This window comes from Belonocnema kinseyi, chromosome 5 (assembly GCF_010883055.1).
Source record: "Belonocnema kinseyi isolate 2016_QV_RU_SX_M_011 chromosome 5, B_treatae_v1, whole genome shotgun sequence".
In the NCBI taxonomy this organism is placed as follows: domain Eukaryota; kingdom Metazoa; phylum Arthropoda; class Insecta; order Hymenoptera; family Cynipidae; genus Belonocnema; species Belonocnema kinseyi.
This window is the reverse complement of record NC_046661.1, coordinates 143,782,199-143,802,314: the sequence shown is the minus strand read 5'-3', so window position 1 is coordinate 143,802,314 and position 20,116 is coordinate 143,782,199.

Here is a 20,116-nt window from a genome sequence, read left to right as displayed (position 1 = left end):
GGATAGTCCGTCCATGGGCGATGCCGACGGAGACCTTAATGCTATGTGGACGCCGAGTGCGGCATTTGTTTTAATTTGTTTGTGTTTTTTTTTTGGAAACTACCCACCCAACTTATTACTCAAAATTTAAATTTCTTCGGTGATTCCCACCAGAATATCTCGGGGGCGGTGATCCGAGCAAAGATGGAGAGAACGTCTCCGGCGTTTCAAAAGCGGACAGGACCAACGTATCCGATCCTGGTTCTTCGGAGGCGATAGCTGCACGCGGTGTGCAGGGAGGAGCCTGTACTGGCGAGTTCAAACTCGCAGGCGGATTCTGGCCGGAAGACTGGGCCTCCGCGCTTGTGCCAGGTCGTGGGTATTCGGCGTTGCCGGCGGTTCCAGCCTCGCTGGAATCTTCAATGGGTATAAAATTTATGCCCATTAACTCCCCGAGTGCGGGGAGGGCTACTGTCGTGGTACTCTGAGTTTCCAGAGACAGGGCGGCGAGTTAGGGCAGTCCCTAACAATGGGACGACTGGGTTCGCCTGCTGATTCGTTCCGTCGGGTCAGGTTGACTGGCGGGAAGACGTACCTCGGTTCTTCCACGAAACGAGGTACCCGCAATGTGAGGGGCTTTTCCCGACTAGGAAAAGGACGTCTCCTCCGGGGACCCCGCGTGCCGTCGATTCCCCTACGAATCTCTAAGAGATTCCATCCCCCTGGTACTTCGAGTCCCGGAAAGCCGGGATCTTATGGTGGCCCGGCTACTCGCGGTGGCGCGACGACGGCTGCTAGCCTGGCCCGTTCTCCTTCTTCCCGTAAGCGGCGTTTCTCGAGCTCCCTAGCTCGACGCTCGTCTGCCTCACGTCGCCGCCGTTCTTCCGCACGTCTCCTATTTTCTTCAACGGCTCTCAACCGTTGGCGTTCTAAATGCTCGGCTCGTCGGGCCGCGAGGCGTCTCTCTTTCTCCTCTGGCGTGAGCGCTGCCTCCTCGGCCTGCCGCGCCCAACGAAGCCTGGTCCGGCGTTTAGGGCGTGTTCCTCTGCCTTCCCTTGTCATCAAAGGGGGTGTTTAAGGCACGTTCCGTACACGCGGCGGTTTCCCGAGTAGAGCACCCGCATAGCCCGATCCCGGCTGCTGTGTCGAGGTGACACTCAGCCCACTTCTAATGCCTTTCAATAGCGGCCCGCAACCTTTCGGCCGACGGCGTCACCACAGAAAGGGATTAAATCAATCGAGGGGAAAACAACCTTTCGGCCGATGTTCCACTCGATTGACGAAGGCACCGAGTTCACGGGGATGGCACTGACGGGCTAGGCCCGTCACACTGCACTGTAGAGAGTGAAACGTATGGAGACTCCGAAGTCACTTGATAAAGGGTATGATTCGAACTCACACGAACTAGCGGAAATGTCAAAGACAATGATTGACAACGAAAAGTATGCGGATATCGATATTTATTCTTCGAGGTAAATTGAGAGCGTAGCTCTGTCTCCTCGGAGGCTCGTACACGTACTGATCTTACTTACTACTCCTCGACTCTCGGTGACCGCCCGGGATGGTGGCCGAGAGCAGTGGGAGCGGCAGCGGGCCCGCTGATTGGTTGCGAGATCGACAACGAAGTCGCAGCCAGCAGTGGGGTAGCGCTGCCTCGGCCTCGCTGCCTCGGTTCTCACGCGCTGTCACCGAAAATTCACTAATCTAAAAATCTTTAATTGTAAATTAAAAATATTAATAAAAATCTTAAAATCTAAAATTTCGTTAGTAATTTAGAATTTATCGCAGCTTCATTATTCACGAAGAATAATGGAGCTACGACGAATAGAACGGCCGCCGGAGTTTTTCAGCTTTTACTTATTTATTTAATAAAATTTTTTTGCAAAATGACAACTCCAATGGCCCTTATACCCCACTTAAGGAATCGTTAATTTCTTACGCGTTATAGTCAGATATGCAAAGGAATCAATGTGCTTTAAACTTACATAATGATCAAAAAGTCGATTATTGAGCTTATTCCTAACTTAAATAAAATACCAACCAGGTGGGGGGGGGGGGGCATCCTTTGTTCCTTTTTTGACCAAAGTTTAAGTATTGGTATTTTTTTATTAATTCTTTGTTGTAAAAATAAGGAAGGACGGCCGCAAACACCCATCGGGTCCAATCGTTATCCGGCGACCCCGAGTTGCAGGCTGGGCAGCTTGATTTCTTTCTAGATTTTGGCTTTTTTCCATGTTTAATTTAATTTAATTTTTATCAAGTGCCTTTCAGCCAAACAACACGAAGTGCCGGTTGATTTTTACAATAGCAGAGTATACCAAAAAATTCACTTGCATTCCAAATCAATGAATGAAGGCGAATGAGACTAGCATGCTAAGTGTACAGTTTTAAGGACAATTTTGAGCAACCTGATTGGTTAAGCAATAAAAAAATCTAGCCAAATATTAGCATCCGGAATTTCCCAAATTTTTCCCAAATTAGGGTAAGACTGAAACTATTCATTCTTTTGCAAAGTGCAAAATTATTAAGGGACAAGTTTGAGAAATGCGTTTGTCTGGGCAATAAACAAAATTTTTGATATTTCAATACTGGAAAATTTTCCATAAAATTGTACATAAAATTGAACATAAAAATGAATACTAATTCTTTAATTGTCAACTTTATGAGTCAAACAACATATCGTTGGAATCGTTATAATTCGTAGATTTCGAATATCATATTTGTGATTTACTAAGTGTGAAATTTAAAAAATTTTATATTCCATATTTTAGGCCTCATTAGGAACAAAGGCCCCCCGCTGAAAAAGCTCAGTGGCAGCAGCTCGACGGTGTGAGGGGAAGCCGCGTAGTGGGGGACGGTACACAGGTAGCTGGGGCGGAATTGACCATCGCTCATTACAGCCACACAGCTACGCGGCAGATGTGCTGCGAACAAAGCTAATGAGTTTACAAGGGGGGTAGGCAAACTCGTCGTCTGAATCTCAAGAGTCCTCAATTTGTCACGTAAGACCTTCACTCAGAATTTCCTCTCGGAAAATTCTAAGTGAAATCGTGTGAACAGATTGTTGGCTCTTGAGTTTCTCATTCTGTCGTTTGACATACAACAGGTTCTATACATTATTTAGCAGAAGCTCTCAGCGATAAAATTTTTTTTGTAGTCAATTATACGACATGTTTTTTCCCATATAAGACAATAAAAAATCGAATTCGGACATCTGTGTTAAAAATCATAAAAAACAGATGAATTTTTTACCCATAAAATTAATTCTCCACAAAAGACTATTAGTTTTCAACCAAAAAGACGAGTTTTCAAATAAAAAAATTAATTTTCAATTGTAAATATACTTTTTCATCCTAAAGTTGTGCAGTTAAATTTTTAATAATATGGTTGAATCTTGAATCAAAAAGATAAAATTTTAATTTAAAATATAAATAAATAAATTAAAAGAATTAATATTCAACAACAAACAATTAAATTTTCAACAAATTAGTTGAAATTTATTGAAATAAATGAATTTGATAATGAAGTTTCAAACAAACAGATGAATATTCAACCAAGAAGATTAATTTTATATAAAAAAAGACGATGTTTGAAACAAATAATTGATTTTTTAACACAAAAATATCAATTTTTAATTCAAAATTTTAATGTTTCACCGAAAGTGGGATAGTTAAATTTTTAGTTAAATAATTTAATTTAAAAAAAAGGAATGTGCAACTTAATAGTTTTTTTCTTAACGACAAAGATCAATTTTCAACCAAGAAGACTAATTTCCTACCAAACACACGAATTTTCATCGAAATATGTGCATTTTCAAACAATTTGTTGAATTTTCAACTAAAAAAGATAAATTTTTAATTCCAAATATCAATTCTCGACCAAAAATGATATAATCCAATTTTATTTTACATAAATTAATTTTTGACTAACCATGAATGAATTTTGAAACAAATAATTAAACCTTCAATGAAGAAGATGAATTTTCAACCGCGGAGATTAATTTCCCTGTTTAAAAAGAGGTTTAAAAAAATTATACTTTTAACAAAAAAAGATCCATTCTTTTTGAATATAATTTTTCTATCAAAAATGGTTTAATCGACTTTTCTCTTAAATAAATTAATTTTTCACCAAAAAAGGAATTTTTCAGATAATAATAGAATCCTTGCAAAAAAGTAAAAATTTCAATTAAGAATTTTATTTTTCTACCAAAAATGACGAATTTTCAACAATATTCTGAGTTTCTAAATACTGTGTCAAAACAGATAATTTTTTTCGAAATAGTTTAATTTTAACGCGAAAAGGTCGATTTTAAACCAAAAGGATTAATTTTCTACCAAAACAGAAAAATTACAAAATTTAATTATTAAGTAAAAAAGGTCAATTTTCAATTTAAAATATCAATTTTGCACCAAAAATAGTAGAATCGAAATTTCTTTTACAGAAATTGGTTTTTGACGAACTGAAAATGAATTTTTTTTAAATAACTGAATCTTTAATGAAAAATATTAATTTTCAACCGAGAATATTAATTTTCTGCAACAAATTACGAATTTTCTACAAAATCTAGAAAGTTTCAAACAAATATATGCTTTTTATCTGAAAAATATTATTTTTAGCCAAAAGTAATGTAAGTAGATTTTACCATTATAGAAATTAATTAAAAAAAAAAAAGAAATTTGAAGAAAATAGTTGAATTTTCAATCAAAAAGGTTCAGCTGTTGTTGTTTTAAAATAATCATATTTTTTAGTTTTTGGTTGAAAATTTATCTACTTATTTAAAAGTTTAACTATTTTGATGAAATTTCATGTTTTTGGATGAAAAGGTAACTATTTGATTGCAAATTTGTTAATTTTTTTAAACTGAAAATTAAACTTTTTCATTTTCAATGTAAACGGTTTTGTTAAAATGTTGGCTTTTCGATGAAAGATTTGCATTTACAACCGAATAGTTTAACTTTTAACTAAAAAGTTAAAATTTCAACCTACAAATATCAATTTTAAACTGAATGGCCATATTTTCAAACAAAAAATATTAATATTTAACCAAAAAGGATTGCATTAAAAAAAATAAATCTCAATGGAAACGTAGTGGTGGACATCTTAAAACAAAAAGAAAAGATTTTCAACAAAATATTTAAATTTTTAACCAGAGTTGAATTTTCGATCCAGTATGTAAATTTTTAACAAAGTAGTTGAATTTTTAACCTGCAAATATGGATTTTCGATAGAAAATTAATCATTAAGATTAATTTTCGATAAGAGATTCGAATTTAAACTAAAAGTAGCGAAGTTATTTTTTCACACAAAAAATTAATTTATTTCCGAAAAAAAATTATAAAAAAAAAGTAAATTTTTTAACTAAAGAGATGAATTTTTAACTAAAGTTATGAATATTTCAACTAGAAAGAAAAATTGTAAACAAATCAAGAATTGTCAGTTAGAAAATAAACAAAATTGTCCCACTTCTTAAACTTTTAAGTCAAAAGATTTTTTTTTCTGTAAAACAGTTATGACACCTTTACCTGAAAACCATATTATTTACAACCCCTTCATCCCACATGATAAGTTTTCAAGTATTTATTTATTAAAATTGTTATTTTTAATACAAAATTTCATTAATTTCAATGTAATTTGAAATATAATAATTATAAGTTTAATTTAAAAAAAAATATTGATGTTTTTCATCAATTTTAATGTGAAAAGTCTAGGGGAAAGTGGGAGACTTAACTATGCCCGATATTCGACAATTAGCAGAAATTTGTTTTTAATAATCTAAATTTTTTCCAACTTTGTGAGGATTTATCTACTCTTGTAATCAAAAATGATTTACAAAAATTGTGGTGAAAAAATGCAATGTTCATTATTTAAAGAATATGATTATCATCAACGTGAGTTACGAAATTGTAATAAACGCTATTCATCAATATTAGGTATAAATTAATATTTAATAAAAAAACCTCTATTGTAATAAAAAAGTTCAATTTTATTTTCTACCAAGAAATATTAAATTCGTCGAAATCCTATTATAAAAGATTAATTACAGTTTCAGATAAAGAACTCGTCCTTTGGTGTCTTCTATTATTTTATACTAATATTTTTTAACATTAATTAAATATGTATAACATAGAAAAGATAGGCTTTTGATTTATTCTTTTTCATAAAAAGACAAAATAGGCGCGCACCGTGGCGCGCGCAAGATTGATAGTATCTATGAAAGAACGAGCAATCGTGACAATTTTTTCGATATTTTCCAATGCTGTCTAACCCACTGACGCCTCGTGTCGCATGCATATAGCAATGGAATCGAGTATTGTGACAATCAAAATCGACAATATCGTTTAGAGATTTTATATTAAGGATAGCCTTTTTTGGAATTAGGTAATATTTCCAGCCTAAAATAAATTCATATATTTTCACAAAATTAGTATTTATTCAATAAGCAATTAATAAATAATATTTAATAAAATAAATAAGAATATTTTCTTTACAAAAATAGAAAGTTTTCATAATAAGTTTTACAAACGGTTATGTTTGTTTTAAATGTTTTGAAACAGTTTTTCAAAACGTTTTCGCTTCTTTTAAGAATTCATCTTTTTCCCTTTGATTTAAAGACACTTTTCCTTTTTATAGTTTTTTGCCTAATTATCAACTAAATAAAAAAACACAATAAAAAATGTATATATTTTGTTGAAAATTGTTGTTTTTGGACAGAAAAATTAATCTTTTCGGTTAAAAATTCATCTTTTTGGTTGAAACTTCAACCATTTGGTTGAATATTCATCACTTTCAGTAAAAAATTTAATTTCTGTCAAAAATTCATTTCTTTTGTTGAAACTTGAAGAATTTTATAGAAAAATTGTTGTTTTTTTTTCAAATTAATATTCGTAGCTGAAAAATTAAATTCACAATTTGTTGCTAAAAATTCAAGTATTTTATTTGAAAATTCGTTGTTTTTGGTTGAATTTAACAGTTTTATATTTATGTTTAAGTCATTCTTATTTAAAATATCAACTATTAAATTGATCTTTGAGAACTTATTTTTTTCATTTATATCTGGAACGAAAAATAGGAATGTTCAACAAAAAAAAAGGTTCAACCGAAATTTTCAAAAACAAAATAGTTGAATCCTCAAGCAAAGAAGATTTATTTTTAATCAGCTTCATTTTTATCTAAGAAATATGCAATTTCTACTAATATGGATGAATATTTAAATTATTAAGACTTATTTTCAACAAGTAGTTTCAACTTTTATTCAAAAATATTTCAGGGAATAAAATTATTTTGTTGTTTTGAAAAAGAGGCGGTAAACATATTGAGTTGAAATTTAAAATAATTAATTTTTTGATAAATATGATTGTATAGTGAACTTGCACGTAAAACTAGTGATTTGGAGTTTTTAGATGTAGATTTAAATTTTATAGAAATGACTACCACCTCCCACAATTTCAAAATAAAAAAAATGTATTTTTGAATTTTATTTGATTTTTGCTTGAATAAGTATAGTTAAAGATTAAGTTTCTCAAAGTTCTGTAGGTTTTGAGGTACACAATATTATCGTGACACTCGCGCTCGATTTTTGAAAGACAGTTTTAAATTTATATTTTCTCAACCATCTTAAAATAAATAAAAAAAAAATCATTATTATATAGATTTTTCTGTATCTCACGTTGTTATGCTAATAATAGAATTTTGGTTTTCATATTATTTGTTATGGATAATGCAAAATATCCTACAAGTCTTCTTTTAGATTTTTTACGTATCTCGCGTCTTTTGGCGTAATATTGGAATTTTCGATTTTCTGCATTATTACTTACGATATATAAAAACAAAATTACAAGTCCTATTGGAAAGTGGTTAAAAGACATTTTGTAGGATTTTTCAAAACCTATCATTTCTCTTCGAGACTTTTTGTCGTATTTTACTTCACTTGTTTCAAAATTTAATAAATTAATACAAATTTGTGTCTCTTTTTGCATGAATAATTTTTTTTTATCAATTTGTTTTCGTACCTTTTATTGTTTATCCACAAATTTTTCATTTTTATTTTAATGTCATTTTTATGCTTAAAACCAAAACCACATGTCCTGTCAAAAAGCAATTCATAATAAATTTGTAGCTCTTTTTCAGGCAAACAATTTTCGTTGAATCATTTTTTTCGTAACTCGTATCGCTTTTCCACAATTTTTTTTTTAGATTTTCAATGTTATTTTTCGCGAATAAAATAAAAAGTACACGTCCTATCAAGAAGTAATTATTAAAGAATTTGTAGATCTTTTTTGAGATAAAAATTTTTCTTGATTCATCTTCTTTCATTTCCTGCATAGTTTGACCACAAAATGTAATTTTTCATTTTTCATTATTTTTTGTGCTATAAAAATGGGAATGTTCGATCTGACAAGAAAATGCAAAAAGCTTTTATGATAATCTTGTAGGACTATCAAAAAGCTATGTTTTGCTTCACATGACTTTTTTCATATCGTACGTTGTTTAGCTTAAAATTTTGTTTTTCGATTGATTTTTGAAAATGCTATAAACGAGAAATTTATTTTTGTATCGAAGAAAGTCATCAGAATAAATTGTTTGGCTTTCTAAGTACTGTTAGTAGCCGTAAATAAAAATTTTAAGTATAAAAAATTGGGTCCAAAATTGTTTCAAATGCTCTTACTTTAAAATTTTTATCCAAAATGGCTGTTTAACGAACTCGTCATTTCTTTTCGGACTTTTCAGACCTTTTTTTTCGTTGTGTATTTTTATGCTTAAAAAATTTAAAACCATACATTATAAGGATAATTTCATTAAATACAAAAATTGAAACTTTAAGGGGCCGTCAGTAAACTGCATTACCAATTGCATGGGGGGGGGGGGATCATGCTAAAAACCATGGTTCGAACAGGGGTTGGGGGCCAGTGGAAGAAAAGTTACGAATTTAAATAACATTTAGTTATTTTTATTATTGTTAACTTTTAAAGAATTGTTCTTTTTTCTCTGTTTTTAAGCAACCCCTTTTTCTCGTTTTTTTCGCTTAAATGCTTTTTGGTAGAAAGTCTACTATTATATTTGTGGCTTGGAATTCATCTCGTTTGGTTCAAAACACTAGTATTCAGTTGAAAATTTTACTATTCTGTGAAAAATGCAACTATTTTGTTAAAAAGTCATTTTGTTTCATTATGAATTCAGAAACTTTATTAAAAGTTGAACTACTTCGTAAGAAAATCATTCTTTTGGTTTTAGATTCACCTCTTCGTCCGAAAATTAAATTATTCTGTTTTTAGAAAATTAATCTTCTTCGGATAGAAAGTCATTTTTAGGTATCACAAATAAATTTTCTGTGTTGAAATTTCATCATTTTTGATTAAAAATGTAACTGTTTGGGTCTACGTGAATCTAATTTGGTTGATCATTCAGCAATTTGGTACAAAATTGAATTATTCGGTTAAAAATTAAGTTTTTTACTTCAAATTGAACCATTTTCATTACCAATAAACTGTTTTAATGAATATTTAACTTTTTAATAGAAAATTAACTTTTTTCTTAAAAAATCATATTTTTAGTTGGTTAAAAGTTTAACTATTTTGTTTTAAATTTATCTTCTTTTAGTTGAAAATTCAACGTCTTGGTTAAAAGTTTAACTTGTTCATTAAAAATTCATATTTTTAAGACTCTTCTTGATCTTTTAATTCCTTGATTTAGTTGAAAACGATTTTTTTGTAACGTGTAACAATTTTCTTGACACTTTGGTTTTTTGTTCTGTACAAAATTAATTTTTTGTACAAACTTTACAAAAATTAATTTAAAAAAATAAATCAAATCAAAAATTTTTTCAACCTTGGGTGGAAAATTTTTTACAAGTACGAAAAAGTATAATTATTTTTACAGGAAAACACCAGTGAATATAATAATTGTTGAAATACTTAGAAAGTCAGATGACCGCTTTAATCAAGAAAATAAATTTCCGGTCATTTCCCGGTTCGCAAAAAATTATTAAATTCTTTTTAGTTCTTTGGAATTCTTTCCTTCTCTATGTTTTTTTTTGTAATAGCCTTAGTTGCTGAGATGTACTCCTATAAGCCTTATATTTCTTTTGAATTTTGTTGGATTCTTCGATTTTTTGAATTATTTATAAACTTTTTGGATTTATTTGAAGTTGTAAATTCTGATAAGCATAAGAATTGCAAGTGGTTAACTGCCCTCAAACTTTTAAAATTAAGTTTTAATTAAATTGAAATTTATAATTCTTCTAAATTTTCGATTCAAAATGTAATTTCTACTGTAATACAGTCCAAGATTTTTTTGTGTGGAAAATCTGTCTTTTTATTGAAAGTATTATATTTAATCGGAAATTAAAGTTTTATGCCTCACTTGTTTTGAAATAACGAATCTAAAATAAGATTTATTCTATAATAGAAAAATATAGAAGGTATTAAAATGACAAACGTCGTGTCTTACGAATAAAATATTAAACTATATTAAACTCAAAATTGAGAGGAATAAAAAGAAAAAGTAAAATCTGGAGACCAATTCAGTGAAATATTAATGACAGAATATTGGAAAATTTTAAACAACCTTTTTTATGGATACTGAAATTTCAGTACCAAAAACTGGACTTTTTTCGGTACACTGTCAATTTGAATTTCACTACATGAAATGATTTTATTCAAAGAGAAATATTAAAAGTAATACAAAAAAGAATAATCCCAGTAACTAATAGAGTAAAAAATGTATCCTTGGTGGCAAGAAAAATATATAAATTTTAAAAAGTACAAAGATACAATTGAAAGTAAAATTTAAGGTATTTAAATGAGATTAAAATCAAATTTAAAATCCTATTTAACGTCCAATAATCAAGTTGATGTGAATAATCCCTGAAAATAAAATCAAGAATCTAACGACCAAATTTGGACAAACACCATAAAATGTTCCCATTGCACCCAAACGTTAAATAGGATTTTAAATTACAAAAAGAAGGAGGGAAAGGTTTTTCTTTTCTTTTTTAGGAGGAAAAAGTTTTTTTCTCTATCAGATTGCAATGGGAACGTTTTATGATGTTTGTCCAAATTTGGTCTTTAGATTTTTCATTTGATCTTCAGGAATTATTCACATTAATTTCAAAGTAATTCTTGATTTTATTATTGTTCATCTGGAAAAGAATCAAGCAAAATAATTTGCTGTGATTCAAGAGAAAATGCGTTATAAAATAATGAGAACCATAAATTGCATAATTGACCAAATTAAATGTAAAATTTTATTCAAACGTTTTAGATCGATGCAATTCACAGTCTAGTTACTAGTTTTATGATTAATCAAAATTATGAGAAAAAAGATTATACGCTTTAAAAAATCAAAGAGAAAACAGAATTTTAATATTATATTTATTTAATTATATAAATATTTAATTATATTATATTTATCTTCATTTAATTTAATTTTTGAATTTAGTTTTGAAAAATAATTTTGGAAATTTCACTGAAAATCTAATGTACGAAAAGAATTTTTTTATTTTTATTTATTCAGTATCTCGAGAATTTCGCTTTTTAGGAAAAACCCGTAAAAAATTAATTAATTTTAATATAATAATAAATATAATAATTTTAGGTTCTAATTATATTTAATATAATTGATTAATTAAGTGTTCTTAATATTTTCGGGATGCAGAGCCAGCCGACTGAGTTAACTATAGATCTGGCTTAGCGAAGGCAAGAGCGAAAATCAAGAAATGGAAAATGTAGTTAGATAAATATATCGTTCTCCCACTTCAACGCCACGTGCCTAATATCTTTGCCTTGGACTTGCCCTTTAACCTTATTTTTAAGGTAATTTTGACATCAACTTTGTTTTTTAAATTGGAACCCCTATTTTTGGTTCCAAAATCGAAAAGAGCGGTAAATTTTACGTTCAAGTATGTGTTTAGGTATACAGGTCAAATAAAGGTCAAAGTACTCTGTCATAGGATTTCGTAGGAATCTCGAAGAATGACTTTGGATAATTCTCAACTAATTCTGCGAGATTTCTATGTTGACCTATGCCAACGTACGTTGACTTTTATTTGACCTGTAGATATCACGTTAACCCTTGATCTAAACACATATACGAATGTAAAATTATCCGCTCTTTTCGATTCTGGCACTAAAAATAAATATCCTCATTTAAAAAAACTGAGCTGACCTCAAAATCACTTTGAAAATGAGATTCAAGGTCAAATAGAGGTCACCGTTAGATTCCTCATTGAAAGTTACTTAAGTTACGACCTTGGTTTCTTTTTACAAACCACAGAGATTCCTAGGGGTTTCCATACTTTTTCGCCACCCTGTATAATAAATATTCAATTTCCGTTAAATCTTTTGTCCAATGCGTATGGGTATCAGAACGAGAAGTCCTGAACAATCGACCCAATTTCCTCATCACTCTTTCAGTCGGATTGCTTCAAACATGTCGGATGCTGAACTCAAAAGAGGTGACGAAAATTGACTACAATTATCTGCTGAAATTTTGGTCGGTTTTCCTATTTCCGGAATGTATCTATTAAATATTTTGCTCAGAGCTTCTTTCGTTATCTCTTATTTGATAGGACAGGGTTTTACATATTTGGAATATGCATCCAATCAGACAAAAATATATTTCACTCCATCGATTGATCGTGGTAATGGGTCATAAATGTCTACGGTTGCTATCTCATTTGGCTTTTCCTCTTTGACAAAATTGAATTCCCCTGCCATTTTTAAATTAAACGGCTTTAATCTTTGGCAAATGTCGCAAGTCGCAGAAAAATCTCTAAACATCTTGATGGATCACTTTCCAATAAATTTCAGGTTCAGGAACATTCCTTATTATTTCTAGTTCATTTTGATCTGATTTCATCACTTCCGGTGATAATTTAAATCATACCAATTTGACTTTTATGATAAGATTATGATGAGTTTTATGATGTTTGATTTTAAGTTGATATTTACATTTCCCGGCGCAATTGTCTTTATGAGAAAACAATTTTCTAATTGAGATAATCTTTGAACAAAAGATTCTGCGAACAATCGAATGCCATCGAAGGTACTATCGCTTTCAGAATTTGCATAAATTTTCTAAAGAAAGATTATCTTCCTAATTATAATATTTCAAATTTGTGAAACATAACGAATTAGCTTCCTTATAGTTGTGTAAAAATCTATTCGAGAGCTCTTGTTTATTTACAAGACCTTCCTTTTAATTATATTCTATCTAGTTCTCGATATTATTACTATGTAGTTCGCCTTGTGCGTGAATGCGCGCGCATCCCTGACCTCCGCCTCGTCACTGCTACTTCATATCGCTTCGTTGTGCGCGAGTGTTAAGACCTTTCTGCGAGCGGATATAGAGAAAGTTATTAAAATCGCCTCTTTTTCCGTTCAAAAGTGTGTGAATATACCCAAAAGGAAGATTGGACCTGGCGACTATGAAAAATGGTTATATTTTCAAGAAAGGTTCAAGAAAATGAAGGAAGAAATGGATTCTCTTCCCCCATTGTTCGAACGCAGCCCTCATACTTCGGACGCCTACACATCGGATTTCGAGGAAGAGACTGGTACTCAAAGCTCTTCACCTAAGGGTCCTTCCGACATTCAAGAAGCAGAAAGCAAGGACAATGAGGAGAAAGGTATGAATCGCGTTCTTTTCCGTTAGAAAAATCACCACAAAACAGCTGCATAAAATATATAGTAGGCTGGGGCGAAAAAGCAACATTGTGCGTCCAGGAAACGCCTGGGTGCGGAAAAGTGTCCTAGTCCAATCCGAAACTCATCGAACTTTGAAATTTTGAAATCGGATAATATCTTCAGTCTGTAGAACGTGCTTATTTAAGTCTCAGAGTCATTAATTACACTCACAAAGTCTTTCTTAGTGTCAAATAAGTTGACAGTCTTTCGAGAAAGAAGTGTGGCGCGTATCTGTCGGTCCCGAGCCTCGGGACCGATGCCTTGTCTGGAAACCTCTCTTACCAGTCTAACAGTTCTTTCCACCGCTACTATGTGACAAGGGAAAGATGTAAAGTCCCAGTCTGGTACCAAGCCATCGGCCATAGATAGCTTAGCGGTAAGTTCATCCTCTGTTATAGGAATTAAAACTGGAGGTACGGTAAGTGAAACATCTGTCTGTTCCCAATCAATCATTTCTGTGTAATCATTAGCACCAAAATTAATTTTTGACTCAATATTGTATTTAACAGTTGTCTGTTGCTTATGTTTTGCTTCCAGGATTTTGGTGAGTGCGTCTTGGCGAACGGTAAGCCTAGGGTCGGTTACCATTCCAAGAAGTATATTTTCTGGCACGGCAGAGAAGCCGTTTTTCTGAATGGAAATGTTTACCACATTTCGGTACTTCAGAGGAAGAAACCTTGACAGTTTGATTAAAGATACCTTTGATCTGAGCTGAGATCAGTGGGCTCAATCTCAGGTAAGTCACACTCAACTAGTTTAAACTTCACAACATCGAGGGTCTCACAAGTTGGAAGTTGTCCCCCTATTGGCCCTGAGTATTTGTTCGGACCAGAGGTAGGTCAGTCAATAAATACGAAAAGACTTCTGAACGGTAGCTCATTGAAATGTAATAGACAGACAACCCATTGCAAGGGACGATTGAAGTAGACGAATAATTCCTTCCTTCCAGCCCGTATTCGTATTTGTACCGTCACAGCCCACGACTACCACTGCATCGAAGCATCCATTCAGTTCTGTTGTTACGTAATTATAAATATAATCACACTCGTCTTGGGCATGGCTCGATGGTATGACGGCATGGCCTACGTATTTAGAACCTGGTTCAGCCACCAAAGATATGTGTTGCTCGTTAATAAATCCGGAGGCTGTTAATGTTTCGTCTTTCCGACTATTAAAGTATAAGCCACGAATAGAATCCTCATGGCGTGATTCCTCCTTCAACTTGGAGCCTATTTTAATTTTCTCGCGCCTTATCTTACTTTTACCTATGACAAGACACTCAGGTACTTTTTGAGAAATATCCGGGGAGATCATAACTGTTCGATTGGCAGCGAGGAGTACAGACGAGCTAAAATGTGCCGCAGCCCGTTGACTTATACCATATCTTTGAGCAACTACTGCTGCTTCAGATAAGTCAAGTCTGGCCTGCGATGATTTTCTCTGCACAAGTCTGCGTGGTATGTCGTGAAAATCGTCATCATCGGTAGAAGCATCAACCTTTACCTTAATTTCAGGAGGAGGATTATCAGCTTCAGCTTCCTCAAAGAAGGAATCTAAATATATACCCATATCAATCATAGAGGAAGATGTGAAGGCCGATGCAGTAGGAACGCTTTCCCCACCCTCTCCCCGTTTAAGTCTGCCTCTTTTTGTATTAAGTTCTGCTCTCTTATGTATTCTTATTGTGTTAGAGACATCTACGCTGGCGATTCCCATGAGTCTTTTAGCTCTTTGGTCAAGATAGAAGGCATGCTCTACGGCTGAAACCTTCTTTTCCTTGGGACAGGAGCACCTAGACAAGTCAACGCACTTCCAAGTGGCTATGTTAAATAATTCAGAGCAGTACTCTTTGAAGGCGGCGATTTTCTCATCCTTATTACTTTGAGAAGTTGTTTTACTCTTCAATGAATTTTTCAACGTAGTGTATTATTTATGAAGATTTGTGAGAAATTCCTTAATGCACTGCTCTGAGACCTTTGGGATAGAAGCAGATTCCCAAATAACTATTAGTTTGGAACGGACTTCGTCGGCAATGTCTCCGAACGAAGGCTCCTTGTCTTTTTCTGAAAGACAGCCCTTTTGCCTTCGAACCTCCTGACAACATCGCAGAACATTAGCCCCCATTGGCAAAACGTTCAGACCAAAATCTTTTGGAGGACCAAATATAGGGCACTGCACAAAGTCTCTCTTTTCGAATTTCGACATGCTGTGGCATACAAACCAAAGAGGGGAGTGTAGGGAGAACCAGAATCTCTACCACCAAAAGAACCAACGACGAGACAATGAGAAGAAGAAACTATAACGACAAGGTCAACTAGCACCTGCGAGTGAACGCACATTGGGCGTGAGCCGACAGTAAGAGCCATTGACAGGTTCTGACAAGTCTCGATAACGCTCGACCAGAGGGAGGGGGAGGGTGAGGGGAGAAAGAGACCGGCGACCGGGGGGAGGGGGGTTCAGCTTCAGTATAGAGGTGGCACAGATGCCAAGTTAATAGGCAAATTAGTCGTAGCATGTCCTGCAATCTACTTTGGATGGATGTACTCTAAAAATTTAGAGCAATACAAACTTTTCTCTCTCATAGATAATAATTATAATTCTAACAGGTAATCCTATGGTGGATAAGAAACATCAGTAGCTCTGTAGGAAAAATAAGATTAACAGAATTTGACTTGACGATTTTTACAGATGCTTCTAACTCCAGGTGGGGAGCTACGGACGGTAGAATCAGCATTTTTTGTTTTTGGGATAAAGATCAAACTGATCTACACATAAACTACAAAGAACTTCTTACAGTTGAATTCGCCCTCAATAGGCATGTCTCTCATCTTTCGGACTGTCAAATCCTATTATGCGTTGACAACACGACAGCCATTGCGTATATCAATAAAATGGGGGGCATTCGTTTTTCAAAGTATAATGATCTCTCCAGAGAAATATGGCAGTGGGTCGAGAATAGGCACATCTTTATTTTTGCATCGTATATTGCATCTAGGGATAATTTGGAAGCCGATGCGTTGTCCCGTATAAAAAACATCGACACTGAATGGAAACTGTGTCCCGTGCCTTTTTCTCTATAGTGAGTAAATTTAGCCACCCAGAAGTGGATCTTTTTGCTAATCAATTTAATACTAAATGCAACGGATTCTTCTCTTGGTTCCCAGACTCTCAAGGTACGTTGATTGATGCGTTTACCACTAACTGGAACGCTCATTATTTTTATGCGTTTCCTCCCTTTTCACTAATATTAAAATCTTTGACAAAGATACGGAACGAACAGGCTAGAGGTATAATAGTCGTGCCAGATTGGCCTAGCCAACCATGGTACCCTCTGTTTTTGTCCTTGACAATAAAAAAAAATAATAATAATAAGAACGCTTTTATTCCAGATACCGAATCTGTTTTATCCTTTTTGACCAAAAAATTTGAAGAAGGGGCCAATCACGGTACCCTTAACTCAGCTAGATGTGCTATCTCTTTAATATCTGAAAATAAAATAGGAGAAGGTCCTATAGTTTCTAGATTAGGGCAATAGGGCTCAGACTATTGCTAATTAAAACATCAGCCCCAGGAAGATGTCGACCATTACTTTCACTTCCATTCTTTAGTCAAAACCCAAAGATTTGCATGGCAGCGACATTTTTAAGTTATATAGAAAGATCTAAGCTGCTTAGAGCAGATTCTGATAAATTGTTTATAGCAACTAGAAAACCTCACAAAGATGTATGTGCCCAAACTATTAGTAGATGGGCGAAGACTGTCCTAGCTGGCAGTGGCATTGACCCTAGTATTTTTGGCGTACATTCCACAAGAGGTGCAGCGACGTCGAAAGCTAAATCGCTAGGAATCGACATAGACACGATTAAACGTACGGCAGGCTGGACAGCTGATTCACAATCTTTTGCGAAATTTTATGATAGACCTGTTTTGCAGGCAAGCCCACAAGACTTCGCTTTGGCCGTACTTGGTTCTAATAAAAACTAAACGATGATATGTATCTACTATATCATTTCAGTTTATATGTTTGTTCCTCATTAAGTATAATGTATTCTCTAATTAATGTATCTAATAAAATGAAAAAAAGAGAGAACCAAAAACTCTTTGATTTTATGCAGTGAACATATAAATTATAACAATAAGTTTCGTTAATTTATCATTATATTAATTTTCCTTTTTAGTTGTATAATTTATTAGCCTCTGAACTACTACATAGTAATTATATCGAGAACTAGATGGAATGTAATTGAATGATCAAACGAACTTACCTGTAAGTGAAGTTCGATCCCAATTATATCCAATCTAGTTCGAAGATATTAGTTCGCACCCTTGAATTATCCATTTATATTTAAAAATTCTCCCATCCCCTACCTTATAAAAATTATACAACAACTCTGAAAATATGAAGCAGCAGTGACGAGGCGGAGGTCGGGGATGCGCACGCATGCACACCTAAGGTTTTTTCCGTTTTAGCTGAAAGGTTGTGACATCTCGCGGCAAGAAGTCGAACTACATAGTAATAATATCTTCGAACTAGATGGAATATAATTAGGATTGAACTTCACTTACAGGTAAGTTCGTTTGATCGTTCAATTATTTGTACAAGAGACATGCAGAGAATCATTTAAACAAGAAATCGATTTAGCATCATTTTTGCGAATATCATAGCATTTGAATAGACATGACAAATCATATCAATAATTAGCACACGATCAACAATATTATTGATCGTCTTTCTATTCATTCACATCAATTAATTAAATATAATCGTGAATCTTATCATCAGATTCTTTACCGTGATAATTCCACCTAACTTTGCATTTTTTAATGACATTTCTATCGACTGAAGCATTTCAATACAAAATATTTTTAGCTTTTTTTCAATTTCATGACTCGAAGGTAATGTATGTATTTAATCTCTCCCTTTTACGGGTTTGAGGGCCTCCGCTCCCTGTACATATATTTACAATTCCGTCCTTAGTCTAACTTAACTACTACTTATATTCTACTCTTTCGTATTACGCAGGATAAACAATAGTAACAGTAGTGATATTAATTCATAAAATGAGCGAGCTTCTAGGGCTTCCGTATCCTCTTACCATAAAAAAATGCATTTTCCACGATATTGAAAACAATTTTCGTTTTTAACTGTCCCTTTTCAGGATCACCCATTTGGGTCTGCCCTACTCCCTTGCTTTTCCTTACTTCTTCCAATTTCTTCATCCACGTCACTCCCTGTCCACTACCATCTAAGATCCATCTTACACACTCATCCACACTCAACTGTCCCTCTTCCTCTCCTGCACATCTCTCTAATACATGTGCCATTGACTCCATTTTGTATCCACATACTCTGGATAAATTCTCCTCTTCAGCCATCCAATATCTGCATGCTCTCACTCCTTCTCCCATTCTGAACCGTACAACCCTACTACATTTTTCTTCCTTTTTTATTTTTTGCAGATATTCTGGTTCCCTCAACCCTTTGACCACCATATACCATCTATTGTACCTCGAATCTATAATCTTTGTCCATCTCTCTTCTCCTTGTTCAACTAATAGCACCAACTCTATGTCCTGCCACTCCATAACCCCTTCTCGAATATCACACACCCTTCTCATTTTTCTCCTTTCTTCCTCCCATTTTGAATTTCCCACATTACCTCCAGCTAACCCCCATTACCCACCTCAGAAATCGCTCGTGCATGCTCTCTACTTTCCTATGTTCCTTTCATCCCCAGATCTCTACACCATAACACAACACCGCCCACACCAACGCATCAAACAACCAGAACCTCACTCTCCAATCATTCTTGAACCTTTTCTTTCCTATACTCCATACTTGGCCCATTACTTTACTCGCACATTTAATTCCTTTCCTCCTACCTGCAGCTCATTTACCCCTTCTGCCTCAAACTAAAAACCTAGGTAACAGAACTCCTCCACAATTTCTACTTTTCGTCCGTTCATCTTCCAAACGTAATTTATTTTGCTCTTTCTATTTCTGAAACACATCAGGTTCATCTCCATCTCATCATCTGCTAATAGAACAACGTCGTCCGCGTATGCTAGAGAGTATAGTTTGCTATTACCCAAAATCGTTCCTCCTTTCCCTTTCTCCTTTGGCTTCTCCTCCAAGTCTGCCAATAGGATACTAAATAGTAACGGACTCAACGGGCACCCTTGTCTTAGACCTCGGCCTGTCCAGAAAACCTGTCCCTTTTTCTTTCCTATTTTCATCCTAATCCTGGTTTCAGTAAAAATTTCCTTCATCCTCTCCACCAACTTTTCCTCTACACCCCTCTCTTTCATTGCCTGCCATAGCACTTTTCTGTACACTGAGTCAAACACTGCTTTGAAATCTACGAACAAAGTGACTAGTTTTCCTTTCTTTCTCCCCAAATGTCTGTTAACTAAATAGTTAAGTACGTAGATGTTGTCTATCGTTCCCATCCCTT